This window comes from Anomaloglossus baeobatrachus, chromosome 2 (genome assembly GCF_048569485.1).
Source record: "Anomaloglossus baeobatrachus isolate aAnoBae1 chromosome 2, aAnoBae1.hap1, whole genome shotgun sequence".
In the NCBI taxonomy this organism is placed as follows: domain Eukaryota; kingdom Metazoa; phylum Chordata; class Amphibia; order Anura; family Aromobatidae; genus Anomaloglossus; species Anomaloglossus baeobatrachus.
Window position 1 is genome coordinate 615,945,221 of NC_134354.1, and position 18,302 is coordinate 615,963,522.

Genomic DNA, 18,302 nt, shown 5'->3' on the forward strand with positions numbered 1-18,302 from the left:
CCACTCCACGAGGAAGTACCTCTTGCCCTGAACGATTTTTGTTTTAAACAACCTTGCTACTTCAGGGTTGTCAGACGAGGAGTCGGCCGTCGGCCACCAATCATGCCTGGCCTCTAGAACTCTGGTCCTTTTGGACCTGAAGAGGCCCACGACCTTGGAGGTATGGTCCCAGGAAAGTACATCGTTCCGTAACCTAGGGGGAACGAGGGTCTGGCCAGGTTGCACCAGGTCTAGGGGAGTGGGTGACCCGGTGGTCCCGAGGTGTTCTTTACATGACCCTGCCCAGGACGAGATCTCCCCTGTTGTCCAGTTGAGTATCGGAGCATGCCGTTTCAACCAGGGGAGTCCTAGTAGGATCTCATCCGTCCCTTCTGGAAGCACCAGAAAGGACACCTGCTCATGGTGGCCTGGTGGTACATCCATCCTGAGAGGGACGGTGATCTGGGTAATGGGTTTGACAAGTAGGGACCCGTTGACTACCTGGACACTGATTGGTTTAGGCAACAGGACCAGGGGAACAGAGTACCTAGTTGCCAGGGAGGCTGAAATGAAATTGCCGTCAGCGCCAGTGTCTAAGCAAGCCAGGGCAGGGAAGACAGTGGTGCCGAACTGCAACTGGGCGCTGAGGGTTAATTTAGAAGGAGAGGCAGCGTCTAGGGTTCCTCCTCTGATAGAAACCAGACACTGTCTCTTTTCCGATGGTTTTGAACATCGGGTAGCTACATGTCCCCTCTGCCCACAGGCAAAGCAAACGACCGGCGGCCGAGAGCCTGTGGTAGAGGAGACCACCTTGGAGACTTCCATAGGCTCCACAGAGTCATCAACAGAACTGGCTGGGAGACTGGTCTGGTGGGGAAGAAGAGTCAGAGGCTCTGTAGGCCAGGTAGACGTGGGTGCCGAAGAGACCTCGAGCCTCCGCTCCGCGTGGCGGATGTCTATGCGAGAAGCAAGCCGTATCAAGGCCTCTAAGGTGGTCGGCACATCACGCGTGGCCAGCGCATCTTTGACGAACCCTGCCAGACCCTCCCAGAACACAGGGACAAGGACTTTATCTGGCCAGTCTAGCTCTGCGGCGAGTGTCCTGAACTGCACCGCAAAGTCCCCGACTGAAGTGGACTTTTGCCGAAGGCGTAGGAGTCGCAGCGCGGAGTCGTGGGTGACTTGAGGCCCGAGGAACACCTTTCTCATGGCCTCAAGATAAACTGGAAGGTGATTCACCACCCGATCTCCGCGCTCCCACAACGGCGTGGACCATTTTAGCGCTCTCCCTGTGAGCAGGGACTGGACGAATGCTACTTTCGCCTTCTCAGTAGCATAAAGAGTGGCGGACATCTCCAAGTAGGTGGTAACCTGGTTTATGAAACCACGGCACTCGGAGCTGTCCCCGTTGAAGCGCTCTGGGAGCGCAAGGCGAGGCGACTTTCCGCTCAATTCCACAGCCTGAGTAGCCGCTTGGGTGGCAATTGTCGCTAGAGCAGCCTTATCGGGGGGAAGACCGCTCCACAGCTGCCAATCGTGACTCCAACTGCTGCACATAATGCAGCAACTGCTGCTGCTCTTCTGCCATAGCCAGACCTTTGGCGCGACCGTAATGTTACGAGGGGGACCCTGGAAGCGTGCCAAGATGGTATATGGACAGCTTCCACCGGTCAAGGTCCACTGTGCGGTGTAAGGGACCGCTGCTATGGTGGGAGAAGAGTGAGCGGGTTGCTGCTAGCGATCGTCTGGAATGTCACAGACGATCTGCGTACACCTGTCCGCCCTAACCCGTGAGGGTTGTATGGCACGGGGCTCACAACTCGGTGTACCTGTTGCACGGGGACGCACAGAGGTGCCTACGCATGTGTGCCAGCGGGAGTCACAGGAATATGGCACGAGGGTAGCACAGAGGTGCCCACGCACGTGTGGTTCAGAAACCAGGTGAGTCCGACAGAGATTCAAGGAGCTCACCTGGGACAGGAACACAGCCTGTTAAACGGAATACTGCCGGAGCAGCAAGGCAGGGGCGAGACCTGCAAAATACAATGACGTCTGTACAGTGGCGTGGCAGCACGCTGCCAGACATCCAAACATAGAAGGACGGGTTGCGCGCTGCCATGATGGCAGGAGGGGTTTTTAAGGAGATGTAGCTCCAGCCAAGGGCGGGCGCGAGACGGATGTGACCCAATCATGATCTGTGACGTCCTGGCCCGGCCAGTCAGGATTCAGCACATCACCAGCCTCGTTATCTGGCCGTGTGATACCAGTGAGCGAATCAGAAGACGTCACGTGGGGCACATGCTCAACCTCCTGCCTCTGGGTCATAAAGGCGGGATCTTCGGTTTCACAATGTGCAGAGCTAAGGGAAGTCTTGCTGCTTCCCTGAGCATCTATCCTTTGCACACTGTGCAACCACTCCGACCCTCTGCGATGCCGAGCAGGAGGGCACGTGGCAGGCAAGGGATGGGAGACCACTCCATTCCTTCCAAGGAGTAAACCACTAGTTGTCACCCTTCTGCTGCATCTAGGAGGAGGAAACTCCTGCAGTCTCCCAGGCCTTTGGCGCTGCTGAGCAGGAGGGCTCGCGGCAGACAAGGAATGGGGGACCACCTCATTCCTTGCAAGAGGAGAGCCACGAGATGTAACATACGTCCATGCATCTTCCCCATGCATTTTTACGGTAACCTCAGTCTTCTGGCTGAGTCTGCTGGAAAAATGCTCATGTACCCATAGACATTCATTATACTCATTACTCAAATTGAGAAGGTCACTCTTCACTAGTTAGGTGGTAAGGATAAATAGTTAGAAAGTACATTTTAGGTGTTAGACCAAACCTTTAAATAAAGCAAGATAAATAATTTACATTTTCACAATCTCATACATTCACACAAAATCACTTCATTCACAAGAATTTAAAGATTTACATCTAGTCTGGATTAGAACAAAAAAGTAGCCCTAGCACAAAAACCCCACCAGCCCACATACTATAACACTCATCACCCTGATCAATTTACTTTGCCATGTCCTTCACCACTTTCTTAAAGGAGTTATTTAAAGAGCCATATGTAAATGTTGTGACAGTGCACATAGTTTACAACAGCTCCATATACATGGTGTTCTGCAAAGCTAAAGGTACCGTCACACTAAGCAACATCGCTAGCAACATCGCTAGCAACATCGCTGCTGAGGCACAACTTGCTAGCGATGTTTCTGTGTGTGACATCCAGCAAAATCCTGGCCCCTGCTGTGAGGTCGCTGGTTGTTGCTGAATGTCCTGGACCGTTTTTTAGTTGTTGCTCTCCCGCTGTGAAGCACACATCGCTGTGTGTGACAGTGAAAGAGCAACAACTGAATCTGCAGTGAGCAGGGAGCCGGCTTCTGCGGACGCTGGTGACCAATGTAAATGTAAATATCGGGTAACCAAGAAGCCCTTTCCTTGGTTACCCGATATTTACCTTCGTTACCAGCATCCGCCGCTCTCACGCTGTCAGTGCCGGCTCCCTGCTCCCTGCACACATAACCAGACTACACATCGGGTAATTAACCCGATGTGTACTCTGGCTAGGAGTGCAGGGAGCCAGCGCTAAGCGGTGTGCGCTGGTAACCAAGGTAAATATCGGGTTGGTTACCCGATATTTACCTTAGTTGCCAAGCGCAGCATCGCTTCCACGCGTCGCTGCTGGCTGGGGGCCGGTCACTGGTTGCTGGTGAGATCTGCCTGTGTGACAGCTCACCAGCAACCAGTGTAGCGACGCTCCAGCGATCCCTGCCAGGTCAGGTTGCTGGTGGGATCGCTGGAGCGTCGCTTAGTGTGACGGTACCTTTAGTTTCTTATGATTGTGAAGATTCACAGAGAACAAATGTTATCCCCGATCCAGAAGATAAGGGATAACATCCAAACTTGGGATAAACTATTTAGGTTTTTCAAGATTTATTTTTATTTGCCCATAGGAATGTAGAAAATAATAAATGACCCTCCATAACATGCAAGCCATTCCTCAACATCAACAGGTTAGAAGAAGTGGTACTTTGCAGTGTATAAATACAGAATAATACAGACACTGAGACTTACACCCGGTGTACAGGACAAGAGAAGTGATACTGTGCAGTGTATATACACACAGAATAATACAGATACTGAGAATTACACCCAGCATACAGGACAGGAGATGTGGTGGCATAGAGCATTTATATACAGATTAATACAGATATTGAAAATTTCACCTAGTATACAATACACAAGAAGTGGTTCTGTGTAGTATAAGTATGCAGAAGAAGAGCTCGCTCACACAAGCATATATCTCATATAAGTTTTATCTACTGTTCTGTAAATATACACTATATATACAGTTAGGTCCAGAAATATTTGGACAGTGACACAATTTTCGCGAGTTGGGCTCTGCATGCCACCACATTGGATTTGAAATGAAATCTCGACAACAGAATTCAAGTGCAGATTGTAACGTTTAATTTGAAGGTTTGAACAAAAATATCTGATAGAAATTGTAGGAATTGTACACATTTCTTTACAAACACTCCACATTTTAGGAGGTCAAAAGTAATTGGACAAATAAACCAAACCCAAACAAAATATTTTTATTTTCAATATTTTGTTGCGAATCCTTTGGAGGCAATCACTGCCTTAAATCTGGAACCCATGGACATCACCAAATGCTGGGTTTCCTCCTTCTTAATGCTTTGCCAGGCCTTTACAGCCGCAGCCTTCAGGTCTTGATTGTTTGTGGGTCTTTCCGTCTTAAGTCTGGATTTGAGCAAGTGAAATGCATGCTCAATTGGGTTAAGATCTGGTGATTGACTTGGCCATTGCAGAAGGTTCCACTTTTATGCACTCATGAACTCCTGGGTAGCTTTGGCTGTATGCTTGGGGTTATTGTCCATCTGTACTATGAAGCGCCGTCCGATCAACTTTGCGGCATTTGGCTGAATCTGGGCTGAAAGTATATCCTGGTACACTTCAGAACTCATCCGGCTACTCTTGTCTGCTGTTATGTCATCAATAAACACAAGAGACCCAGTGCCATTGAAAGCCATGCATGCCCATGCCATCACGTTGCCTCCACCATGTTTTACAGAGGATGTGGTGTGCCTTGGATCATGTGCCGTTCCCTTTCTTCTCCAAACTTTTTTCTTCCCATCATTCTGGTACAGGTTGATCTTTGTCTCATCTGTCCATAGAATACTTTTCCAGAACTGAGCTGGCTTCATGAGGTGTTTTTCAGCAAATTTAACTCTGGCCTGTCTATTTTTGGAATTGATGAATGGTTTGCATCTAGATGTGAACCCTTTGTATTTACTTTCATGGAGTCTTCTCTTTACTGTTGACTTAGAGACAGATACACCTACTTCACTGAGAGTGTTCTGGACTTCAGTTGATGTTGTGAACGGGTTCTTCTTCACCAAAGAAAGTATGCGGCGATCATTCACCACTGTTGTCATCCGTGGACGCCCAGGCCTTTTTGAGTTCCCAAGCTCACTGTTACGGGGGGCTGTCTGATAATAACCGAAAGGAGTATCAGACAGTCAGGGTCCACCGTGCAAAGACTTTGCTGCAGACTATGGCAGAGTGCAATACCTCTGTTAACTCACAGAAGGATATAATAAGTAAGTAAAGCAATTCCTCCCTTACTTGGAGGGTGTGTGGAATGATCTCTGTTAATAATCACAGAGACAAAGGCAATGTGTGCGAAATGGCACCTACCTAGGTCCGCTCTTCTAGTGGTGCAAAAGAGACGAACAGCAGCGTAAGCCGCACAAAGCTCATACCTACGTTCGCTCCACTAGTGTGCGAGGACACGAACCACTAGATATGGCACCTGCCTAGGTCCGCTCTTCTAGTGGTGCAAAAGAGACGAACAGCAGCGTAAGCCGCGCAAAGCTCCTACCTCTGTTCGCTCCCCTAGTGTGCGAGGATACGAACAACTGCCAGACGCAGTATAAGGAACGTTACCCTAGCGGCAACGTCCACCTACGAGTCGAACAACAAGGCCCAGCCAGACCATGTGCCTCAGGCACTTGCCTATGTCCGCTCCCCTAAGAGGTAAGGATACGGACTCCAGCCGAAGCTGTAAGGTATAAGAACGCTACCCTGCCGGTAGCGCTCACCTAGCATAGACAGAGGAATGCCTAGAGGAACGCGCACAGAGCGTCTACTCATATGCATGAACCAAGAGGACTGAGCACCATGCGGCGTGTGTCAGGGTCTTATATAGACTCTGTGCCTCATCCAAGATGGAGGACACCAGAGCCAATCCGCTGCCAGAACGACAGGAGTGACGTCATGCTGGCCTATCACCGAGAAAGACGTCACAAGCACATGACCAGCAACCAATCGGCATAGAAGGTGTCAGAGACATGTGACCTCGTGTCAGCGATGATGTCACCCGCACATGTGCAATGGCTCCAAGATTGGACTTAGTCTCCGGCGCTCGCACATGTGCAGTAGCAAGAAATCTGGACTTAGTCTCCAGCGCTCGTACATGTGCAGTAGCAAGAAATCTGGACTTAGTCTCCAGCGCTCGCACATGTGCAGTAGCAAGAAATCTGGACATAGTCTCCAGTGCTCGCAGCAACCGTAACAGTACCTCCCCCTCAAGGGCCCCCCTCCCGGCGACGCAGGTAATCGGCAACTAAGTCGGGAGCATGGACAGCCTCCTCAGGCTCCCAAGAGCGATGTTCCGGGCCATAGCCCTCCCAATCTATCAAGAAGAACCTGCGCCCTCTAACCATCTTAGAACCAACAATGGCTCGTACCTCATAGCTAGAGTGAGAGGAATCAGAGGCAGGAGAGTGCACTTCACGAGCGTGAGGTAAAATAGCCGGCTTTAGCAGTGAGACATGGAATTTGTCATGAATCCTAAGATGGACAGGTAACTTCAATTGATAGACTACAGGATTTACCTGTCGAAGAACCTCATAAGGACCCAGGAAGCGAGGAGCAAATTTGACAGAGCTCACTCTAAGTCTCACGTGTTTTGCAGAGAGCCACACAAAGTCCCCTGGAGAAAAGACAGGAGCCGGGCGACGAAACCGATCGGAAACCGTCTTCATACGGTCCTTAGCTGCTTGGATCGACTCTTGAGTCCGATCCCAAACCTCTCTGGCATTAGTTGCCCAGTCGGCCACAAGAGGAGGAGGTGCAGCAGCGGGAAACGGTACCGGTACCCTAGGGTGTTGCCCATTATTGAGTACGAACGGTGTCTGCCCAGTGGCCTCAGCCAGCGAATTGTTAAGGGCAAATTCTGCCCAGGGTAGGAGGGAGGACCAGTTATCGTGGTTATCAGCAACAAAGTGTCGAAGGTATATAATCATAGATTGATTGGTACGTTCAACCAAACCATTAGTCTCCGGATGGTATGCCAAAGAGAGATTCAACTCAATTTGCAGAAGGCTACAAAGATCTCGCCAGAAATGGGAAGTAAATTGCGGGCCTCTATCACAAATGATACGATCTGGCATCCCGTGAAGCCTAAAGACATGCTTGAGGAATAGTTTGGCTAGTACCCTGGAAGATGGGATTCTCGATAACGGTACGAGATGAACCATCCGGGAGAAATGGTCCGTAATGACCCACACAAATCTATGTCCCTGTGAACATGGAAGATCACCCACAAAGTCCAGGCCTACCACCTCCCATGGTCTATCTGGCACTGGTAAAGGATGCAAGAGCCCAGCCGGTCTCTGCCGTAATGGACGGTTGCGAGCACACGAGTAGCAGGAACCGACATATCTCTTGACGTGGCTGGCTAAGTGTGGCCACCAATACCACCTCTCCAGTAACTCTCGTGTCCGCCTAATACCAAAATGCCCACCCACCTTTGAGGTGTGGGCCCATGACAGTATATAATTCTGTCGATCAGGCGGAACAAAGGTCTTGCCCGGTGGGATTTGGTCTAACATCACAGGGGAGAGCGTATGAAAAACCCTGGAGGGAAGGATAAGACGAGGTTCGTCAATCTCTTCCTGGGTAGAAAGCATAGAGCGAGACAGGGCGTCTGCCTTGTTATTCTTACTCCCAGACAGATAGTTGATGGAGAAGTGAAAGCGGGAGAAAAACAAGGACCAGCGGGCTTGGCGAGGATTCAGACGCTGAGCGGTTTGTAAGTACGTCAGATTCTTATGGTCTGTATAGACCTGGAAAGGATGTTTCGCTCCTTCCAGCAAGTGACGCCACTCCTCCAAGGCTAATCTCAAGGCGAGCAGTTCCCTATCCCCAATGGTATAGTTTCTCTCTGCCGGTGAAAAGGTTTTAGCAAAGAAGAAACACGGCCTTTTTCTACCTGCACCGTTCTTTTGATACAAGACCGCACCAGCACCCACTGAAGAGGCATCAACCTCTAAGAGGAAGGGCTTATTCTCATCGGGTCTTTGAAGAACGGGAGCAGTTGAAAAGTGTCTTTTTACTGCCTCAAAAGCCTGAGATGTCTCAGTAGACCAGGCTTTGGGATTAGCACCTTTCTTAGTCAAGGCCACCAAAGGAGCCACCAAAGTAGAAAAATGGGGTATGAACTGCCTGTAATAATTTATGAATCCTAAGAAGCGTTGCACCGCCTTCAAGGAATGAGGTTCGGACCATTGCAGGACAGCAGAGAGCTTCGCAGGATCCATAGCCAGACCCTCTTGTGAGATAATGTAACCCAAAAAAGGCAATGAGGACTGCTCGAATACACATTTCTCGAGTTTAGCAAACAATGAGTGCTCCCTTAAACGGGAAAGGACACGAACGACATCCTGACGATGAGTCTCCAGATCAGGAGAAAAAATCAGGATGTCGTCCAGATACACCACTACTGAGGATAACAGTAAATCCCTGAACACATCGTTTACGAAGTCCTGAAATACTGCGGGTGCATTACATAACCCAAAAGGCATGACGAGGTATTCATAGTGACCGTCTCGGGTGTTAAAAGCGGTCTTCCATTCGTCACCCTTTCGAATTCGTACCAAGTTATACGCACCCCGCAGATCCAACTTCGTAAAAACTTGAGCTCCTCTCAGTCTGTCAAAGAGCTCCGAAATTAAAGGTAATGGGTATTTGTTCTTTATTGTGATTGCGTTGAGACCCCTGTAATCTATGCAGGGACGCAAATCACCCTCTTTCTTCCGAACAAAGAAAAACCCAGCTCCCGCGGGAGAGACAGACTTACGAATGAACCCCTTCTCTAAACTCTCTCTTATATAGGTCGACATGGCCTCCGACTCAGGTATCGACAGGGGGTAAACCCTGCCTTTAGGTGGAACCGAACCTGGGATAAGGTCTATGGCACAGTCATACGGCCTATGGGGTGGAAGAACCTCAGCACCCTGTTTGGAGAACACGTCAGCGAAATCCAAATAGGGTGTAGGTATGGGAGAGAGATCAGTAGATGCAACCGCAATGACCTTAGGTGGTAAGGGAAGACATCGGGACTGACATTTCGAACCCCAACTAATAATGCTGTCAGACTCCCAGTCAATGTGAGGAGCATGAGTCCGAAGCCATGGAAGACCCAGAAGGACGTCGTCTATACCTTCAGGCAAAACAAGAAAAGAAATCTCCTCTATGTGACCCTGAGACAGGGAAAGGCGCAAGGGAACTGTCCTCAATGTAATGGAGTCAGACAACATAGTTCCATTAACAACACGGACAGGAATAGGCGCCTCTAACATGATAGAGGGAATATTGTGTCTCTTTACAAATCCTGAGGACACAAAAATCCCGTCAGCTCTGGAATCCACAAAAGCCATAATAGGCCATGTATTCTCAGATAACGAGAGCTGACCTGGGATACAACACTTAGAGGGTGCAGAAGACGTCTCTAGTAACCCCCCTCTAATGGTTACTAGGCCAGGGAGTTTCCCTGACGACTAGGACACTTGTTGGCATAGTGCCCAGCCTGACGACATACGTAACATATAGGAGGACCAGACTTGCGTAGTCTGGAGAACGTATGACCTAACTCCATAGGAGTGGGAGATGTTTCAGATGCTGAGGAAGATGGTAGTGGACCCTCAACAACTGGAATAGCCCGATGCTTAGGGCGTGAGGAAGAGACCTCGAGTCTACGTTCCTTATGGCGTACATCGATCCTCGTTGCTACTGTGATCAAGTCCTCCAGAGAAGCAGGGACCTCATGAGTAGCAAGGGCATCCTTGACATAGCCTGCCAACCCTCTCCAGAAGATAGGAATCAACACCTTCTCTGGCCAATCTAGTTCTGCCACCAGAGTTCTAAAAGCAATGGCATAAGAACTAGTGGATAACGAACCCTGAGATAGATCTAACAGTCTCAGGGCCGCATCATGGGTAACCTGCGGACCCATGAATACCGCCTTAAGAGCATCAAGAAAGTCTTGATGTCTCAGAGTAACCACATCAGAGCGCTCCCATAGGGGAGTCGCCCATTCTAAGGCTTTGTCCTGAAGTAAGGAGATGATAAAGCGTACTCTGGACCTCTCCGTAGAGAAGCGAGAAGAGTTGACCTCTAGGTGTATCTGACACTGACTAATGAAACCACGACATGATCTGGCATCGCCAGAATATCTGTTTGGCAGAGCAAGTCGAGGATCATGTGCAGATGTCACCATTGTCTGAGGTTTATCCTCTATACTCTTGAGCCGTGACTCAAGTACTTGTATGTAACGGTGTAACTGCTGATATTCTGCCATAACTGCCAGACCCTTGGCTCAGTCCTAATGTTACGGGGGGCTGTCTGATAATAACCGAAAGGAGTATCAGACAGTCAGGGTCCACCGTGCAAAGACTTTGCTGCAGACTATGGCAGAGTGCAATACCTCTGTTAACTCACAGAAGGATATAATAAGTAAGTAAAGCAATTCCTCCCTTACTTGGAGGGTGTGTGGAATGATCTCTGTTAATAATCACAGAGACAAAGGCAATGTGTGCGAAATGGCACCTACCTAGGTCCGCTCTTCTAGTGGTGCAAAAGAGACGAACAGCAGCGTAAGCCGCACAAAGCTCCTACCTGCGTTCGCTCCACTAGTGTGCGAGGACACGAACCACTAGATATGGCACCTGCCTAGGTCCGCTCTTCTAGTGGTGCAAAAGAGACGAACAGCAGCGTAAGCCGCACAAAGCTCCTACCTCTGTTCGCTCCCCTAGTGTGCGAGGATACGAACAACTGCCAGACGCAGTATAAGGAACGTTACCCTAGCGGCAACGTCCACCTACGAGTCGAACAACAAGGCCCAGCCAGACCATGTGCCTCAGGCACCTGCCTATGTCCGCTCCCCTAAGAGGTAAGGATACGGACTCCAGCCGAAGCTGTAAGGTATAAGAACGCTACCCTGCCGGTAGCGCTCACCTAGCATAGACAGAGGAATGCCTAGAGGAACGCGCACAGAGCGTCTACTCATATGCATGAACCAAGAGGACTGAGCACCATGCGGCGTGTGTCAGGGTCTTATATAGACTCTGTGCCTCATCCAAGATGGAGGACACCAGAGCCAATCCGCTGCCAGAACGACAGGAGTGACGTCATGCTGGCCTATCACCGAGAAAGACGTCACAAGCACATGACCAGCGACCAATCGGCATAGAAGGTGTCAGAGACATGTGACCTCGTGTCAGCGATGATGTCACCCGCACATGTGCAATGGCTCCAAGATTGGACTTAGGGGCACTTTGCACACTGCGACATCGCAGGTGCGATGTCGGTGGGGTCAAATTGAAAATGACGCACTTCCGGCATCGCATGCGACATCGCAGTGTGTAAAGGCTGGATGATACGATTAACGAGCGCAAAAGCGTCGTAATCGTATCATCGGTGCAGCGTCGGCGTAATCCATGATTACGCTGACGCGACGGTCCGATGTTGTTCCTCGCTCCTGCGGCAGCACACATCACTGTGTGTGAAGTCGCAGGAGCGAGGAACGTCTCCTACCGGCCTCACTGCGGCTTCCGTAGGATATGCGGAAGGAAGGAGGTGGGCAGGATGTTTACATCCTGCTCATCTCTGCCCCTCCGCTCTGATTGGCCGCCTGCCGTGTGACGTCGCAGTGACGCCGCACGACCCGCCCTTAACAAGGAGGCGGGTCGCCGGCCACAGGGACGTCGCATGGCAGGTGAGTGTGTGTGTGAAGCTGGCGTAGCGATAACTTTCGCTACGCCAGCTATCACCACATATCGCTGCTGCGACGGGGGCGGGCACTATCGCACTCGGCATCGCAGCATCGGGCTGCGATGTCGTAGTGTGCAAAGCCCGCCTTAGTCTCCGGTGCTCGCACATGTGCAGTAGCAAGAAATCTGGACTTAGTCTCCAGCGCTCGCACATGTGCAGTAGCAAGAAATCTGGACTTAGTCTCCAGCGCTTGCACATGTGCAGTAGCAAGAAATCTGGACATAGTCTCCAGTGCTCGCAGCAACCGTAACACTCACCAGTCAATTCCTTTTTTCTCAAAATGTACCCGACTGTTGATTTTGCTACTCCAAGCATGTCTGCTATCTCTCTGATGGAATTTTTCTTTTTTTTCAGCCTCAGGATGTTCTGTTTCACCTCAATTGAGAGTTCCTTAGACCGCATGTTGTCTGGTCACAGCAACAGCTTCCAAATGCAAAACCACACACCTGTAATCAACCCCAGACCTTTTAACTACTTCATTGATTACAGGTTAACGAGGGAGACGCCTTCAGAGTTAATTGCAGCGCTTAGAGTCCCTTGTCCAATTACTTTTGGTCCCTTGAAAAAGAGGAGGCTATGCATTACAGAGCTATGATTCCTAAACCCTTTCTCCGATTTGGATGTGAAAACTCTCATATTGCAGCTGGGAGTGTGCACTTTCAGCCCATATTATATATATAATTGTATTTTTGAACATGTTTTTGTAAACAGCTAAAATAACAAAACTTGTGTCACTGTCCAAATATTTCTGGACCTAACTGTATATACACTGCAGTGCACAGTACCCCTTCTCCTGCCTGTAAATTGGGTGTAATGACCAGTATCTGGATTACTCTGTATATTTACTCGGCACAGTACCACATTTCTTGTCCTGAGTATAGGCTGTAATTTTCAGTATCTGAATTTTTCAGTAGATATTCTGTACATTGCACCGTACCATTTCTTCGGTCCTGTATACTGGGTGTAATTCTCAGTATCTATATCACCTACAAAATATACTGTATATACTGCACTCACTTTATCATCTATATGATGTACATAGAACAGTAGCAGTATCACCTATATAATGTATATACAGCAGTTGCAGTATCATCTATATAATGCATATACAACAGTCACATTATCACCTATATATTGTACTAGCTGTAGCACCCAGCATTGCCCGGGGTAGTAACTGTGTCTCTGTTTCTCTCCCAGTCTGTCTGTCTCCCTCTCTGTCTGGCTCTCTCTATCTCTTTGTCTATCTCTTTCCCTGTCTGTCTCTGTCTGTCTCCCTATCTCTTTCACTGTATGTCTCTCTATCTCTTTTCCTGCCTCTTTATTTCTTTCCCTTTCTGTCTGTCTCTTTACCTGTGTCTGTCTCTTTCCGTGTCTGTCTCTTTCCCTGTGTCTGTCTCTTTGTCTGTCTGTCTGTTTCTTTCCCTGTCTGTCTCTTCCCTGTCTCTGCTCTTTCCCTGTATGTGTCTGTCTCTTTCCCTGTCTCTTTCCCTATCTATCTGTCTCTTTCCCTGGCTGCATTGTGACACGCCAACATTCCATTTAAGGGTGTGGCTGCACATTCTTCTGAAGTTCTGCCTGCATTGTGGCTCCCAGCTCCATTGACTTTAATGGAGGTAAGTTTTTTTGGCAAATAACTGTAAAGCGCAGAGTTACAATTTCCCCTCAAAACATTGTCTAGGATGTTCTCTGAGTTAAGTGGAGTGTCTGTGCAAAATTTTGTGATTGTGTCATGATTGACTCCTGGCTCAGCTGGAACTGAGCCTTTTTTTTAGTTTCACTTCTGATGCAGGTCACGTTAGGAGTTAATCCTTTCTACCACGTACTGGAGGTCAGGCTGCTTTATTAGGGCACTGTTTCTCTTGGACTTCGCCAGTGACACTTCTGGCTCTGCTGTGTTCTGCTCTTGAGTGACCTGTTGTCTGCCCTTCCCCCTCCTGACCTCCGTGTTCACCTGACCTGTTAACCTCCTCTGTTGTCTGTTTCCATCAGTGTCTCTCCCGCTGTCCCCCTGTTCGTTCCTTATCTGTTTACCTTAATTCTGTCTTGTCTTCCCACTCCCCCTCACTTCTAGGCTCTGATTTCCTGGGTCCTGACTATTTGCTTCCCTCTGACTACGTTTCGACTTTGCCCTTGTGTACTTACAAGACCTCATGTTGTGATACGGCTTTCTGACGATTCTACTGCCATCTGGTGGGCTTGACTAGTATTACCTCTGCTAGGGAATTCCCTGCTCATACGTTTCCTCCACTTTTACGCCCCCTAGTGGTTTACCAGCTAACTACCTTCTCAGATAGTTTCAGGAATCCTCTCAGTCCCACATTACCGCGCTGTACTGCTATTGTACATCTTAGAGTACAGCGTGACAGATTGTACATGCGACGGTGCAAATTCCTTTAGCATACATATCATACATACATACATACTCTCAGCTTTATATATTAGATATATTTCCCATCTCCACCAGAACCTGCTCCTGCAATGTCTGCTTCTGTTGTGAGGCGTTGCTGTATTTCCTCTGTGGGTGGTGCTTGTGATAGAGGAGATGTTGAAACTAGAAGCTCTGGACAGTGCAGGCTCTGTCCATCCACTAAGTTTAGCGTGGCTGGAACCTACAGTACTTTTCAGTCTGACAAAATGGGCATGTGTACAGTGCAGGTAAAGTTGTCAGATCCTGGTTTTAGACTACTCGAAGGCACCACATCCTTCTAAAACTTTCAGCTTATGACTGATAGCTGCAAATATAACTTGTGTTTCCATGGATAAGTCTGTTTTTTTTCTCCTGCTAAATATTTGTGTTTTCCTGTTTGATATCAGATTGTTTTTTGATGCTTCTCCTTTCTAACAATTTTGTATCTTGTCTCCCTCTCGGTTTCGACCTGGCTTCCTGACTACTCTTATGGACCCTGATTTTTTCCTTTACATGACCTCATGGGTTAGACCCTTGTTGGCAATCATTTCTGCCTCTGATTTGCATCTCCAGATGGCAGCCCACACTGGAAAATCACATGTAACAACCCGTGGTCAAGGGGTTTTCACCCGACACGTCGCCGGGCCAAGGGTGCAGATGCTCTGCGTCGTCCCGGGCTGGCCTGGCTCGGTTTTGTGACCCCGAGACATACAGGAGAGAGTTAAGGTGGTGGATGGGAGGAAGAATGGAGGATGGGTGTGGTAGTGATGGTTAGGAAAGTCTTTAATGATCGTGATGCCACTTGTAGTACATGGCCAGGGATGGGAGCCGCTGCAGGTGCTGCTCTCCAGCGCTAATGGTGAGGGTCACAGCCGGAATGGTGTCGCTCCCCACAGGCAGAGCAAGATTACCCCGGGGAGGATGATGGAGGACGGATGAGGGTGGTGGTAGTCCCCATTGGCGCCGCAGCGCTGAGTGATGGTGCCAAACAATGAGAGGCAGAGGCAGGGGTTGCGGTTCCAGGTCTTTTACTCACAAGTTGTTCAGGCGCTGCCCCAGAGTACCGATCTCCAAAACGATGGGCTCCAGACAATCCCGGATCCGTGAAAGGTCAAGTCTAGTGATGAGTGAGTACCAAAAAGCTCGGGTGCTCGAGGCTCGGGCCGAGCATCCCAAGATACTTGTGTACTCGGCCCAGCACCGAGCCCAATGTTATCCTATGGGAGACCTGAGTATTTTTATGAAATGACCCCCCGGCAGCATGTGGAAACCCTAAAAATGTCACAAAAGTCTCAGAAGAGTGCTCAAATGACATGGCAACAGCATGGGGAAGACCCCTTGAAGCATTTATCACTCAAAAGTCACAGCTGTGAACAATTTTGTCCGAGCTTTACGCCATTTTTACGGACTCACCAGAAAACCTTCCAAAAGGACAACAATATGAATTTTCATATTGGAAATGTTAAGAGCACATACCCAATAGTGAGATAGAGCTGGTGTATGTTACTTTTTGAGATTATATGAAATATTTTACGTGAAAACATTGTGTGGCACTCCGATGTCCAAAATGCACGCTTTGTGCTTTTTACTAGCGATGTCGGTCATTTTTTTTTTTCATTCTATCTCCCTCAGTCCGTCGGTCGGTCTCTCTGTCTATCTGTCAGTCTCTCTCTGTCTTGTCTGTCCCCCTCTCACAGTCTGTTGGTCAGTCTCCCCCCTCTCTCATACTTACCGTTCCCCGATCACTGCCGGGGCGCTGCACAGCTGTTCACTAAACTCCGGCGGCTTTTCCTCTTTTGAAAAAGCCGGCCGCTCATTAAACAATCTCGTATTCCCTGCTTTCCTGCTTTTCGGCGGCTATGATTGGTTGCAGTGAGACACGCCCCCACGCTGAGTGACAGGTGTCTCACTGCACCCAATCACAGCAGCCTGTGGGCGTGTGTATACTGTGCAGTGAAATAAATAATTAAATAGTTAAAAAAAACGGCGTGCGGTCCCCCCAATTTTAATACCAGCCAGATAAAGCCATACGGCTGAAGGCTGGTATTCTCAGGATGGGGAACTCACTCACCTCAGTTGCTGTGTGAAGCTGACAGGAGCGGCGGTGTCTTCTGCAGCTCCTTTCACCTGCATGCAGCAGAGCTGGAAGCGATGCTGGAGGTCCGTGGATTACGCCGGACATGGAGGGCTTTTTGGGGATTATTAAATTGGTTACGAGGGAATTGGTTTGTGTTTTTTATTTCTAATAAATGATTTTTTCAGGTGTGTGTGTGTTTATTTACTGTAATTTACAGATTAATCATGGAAGGTTTCTCGGGGAGACGCCTGACATGATTAATCTAGGATTTAGTGGCAGCTATTGGCTGCCATTAACTCCTTATAACCCCGATTTGCCAATGCATCAGGGCAAATCGGGAAGAGCCGGGTACAGTCCCAGAACTGTCGCATCTAATGTATGCGGCAATTCTGGGCAGCTGCTGACTGATATTGTTAGGCTGGGGGGCTCCCCATAACGTGGGGCTCCCCATCCTGAGAATACCAGCCTTCAGCCGTATGGCTTTATCTGGCTGGTATTAAAATTGGGGGAACCACACACCGGTTTCTTTAATTATTTAATTATTTATTTCACTGCACAGTATACACACGCCCACCGGCTGCTGTGATTGGGTGCAGTGAGACACCTGTCACTCAGCGTGGGGGCGTGTCTCACTGCAACCAATCATAGGCGCCTGTGGGTGAGAAAAGCAGGGAATATGAGATGGCTGTGTGCAGAGCACAGCTCGCCCGCCGGTATAAAGGCTCGGTCACGCTGTGCGGGCCGGCCAATCACTGCAATTCCACAACTAACAGGGCTGTGGCATTGCAGTGGTCAGCCAGCCAATCCCTGCATGAGAGCTGGCTCTCAAAAGAGCGCCAATATGCAGGGATGAAGACCACGAGTACAGCACGAGTATCGCAAAATTACTCGGTACCCGCCGAGTAGCCCGAGTACAGTGATACTCGTGCGAGTACCGAGTAGTGACAAGCGTACTCGCTCATCACTAGTCAAGTCCAGTGTGTGTCAGCCTATGGGCCCTTCCTACATTGATGCGCTAAGTATCGGACCCCCATGGCGTGAAGCACTTGGGGTCCCTGGTGTCAGTAAAGTATCCAGTTCTGTATGCTGATAGTGCGGTTCCGATGTGGTGCCGGCCAAAGACCTTGGCCCTGTATCTAATATGCTATTTGGCTGCAGACTCGGTGAGACGTGTCCAGTGACTGTTCTACCCGTTCCCCGCGACCCTTGCAGAGTTAGTAGACAATGTGAAGTGTGACTGCCCTAGGGTTCTGTACCCCGGCAGCTCCGGGCCTGTGGAACCAGCTGCCTGCTTCTCCCCAGCGACCGTGTTGAATGCTTTGGCCCACAGAGCTGCTGTATTCCAAGCTGTTGCCCTCAGCCGCTGCCACCGGCTAATTCACTACTCTCACTAGGTCAACCTGCTCTTCCCAGTGTGTGCTCCTGACTCCCCCTGGTGGTTCTTTCCCCCTGACCATGAGTCCCTGGTTCCAGTGGATCGGGGAGCCCCTGGTGCGAGGAGGGCAACCCACTGAAACTGTATGTATGTGTGATTGGTAACCGGTGCCAACTTTTCTTGGACCCAGGATAAGTACTATACCCTAATGGAGGTGCTGTACCCTGTGGCGCCTGAAGCCTTAGGGGTGCCACACACATACATTTCATTAATATTTAGTAGCATTGCCATTAAACTGTATGACTTGGGTCAAACATTTTGGATATCC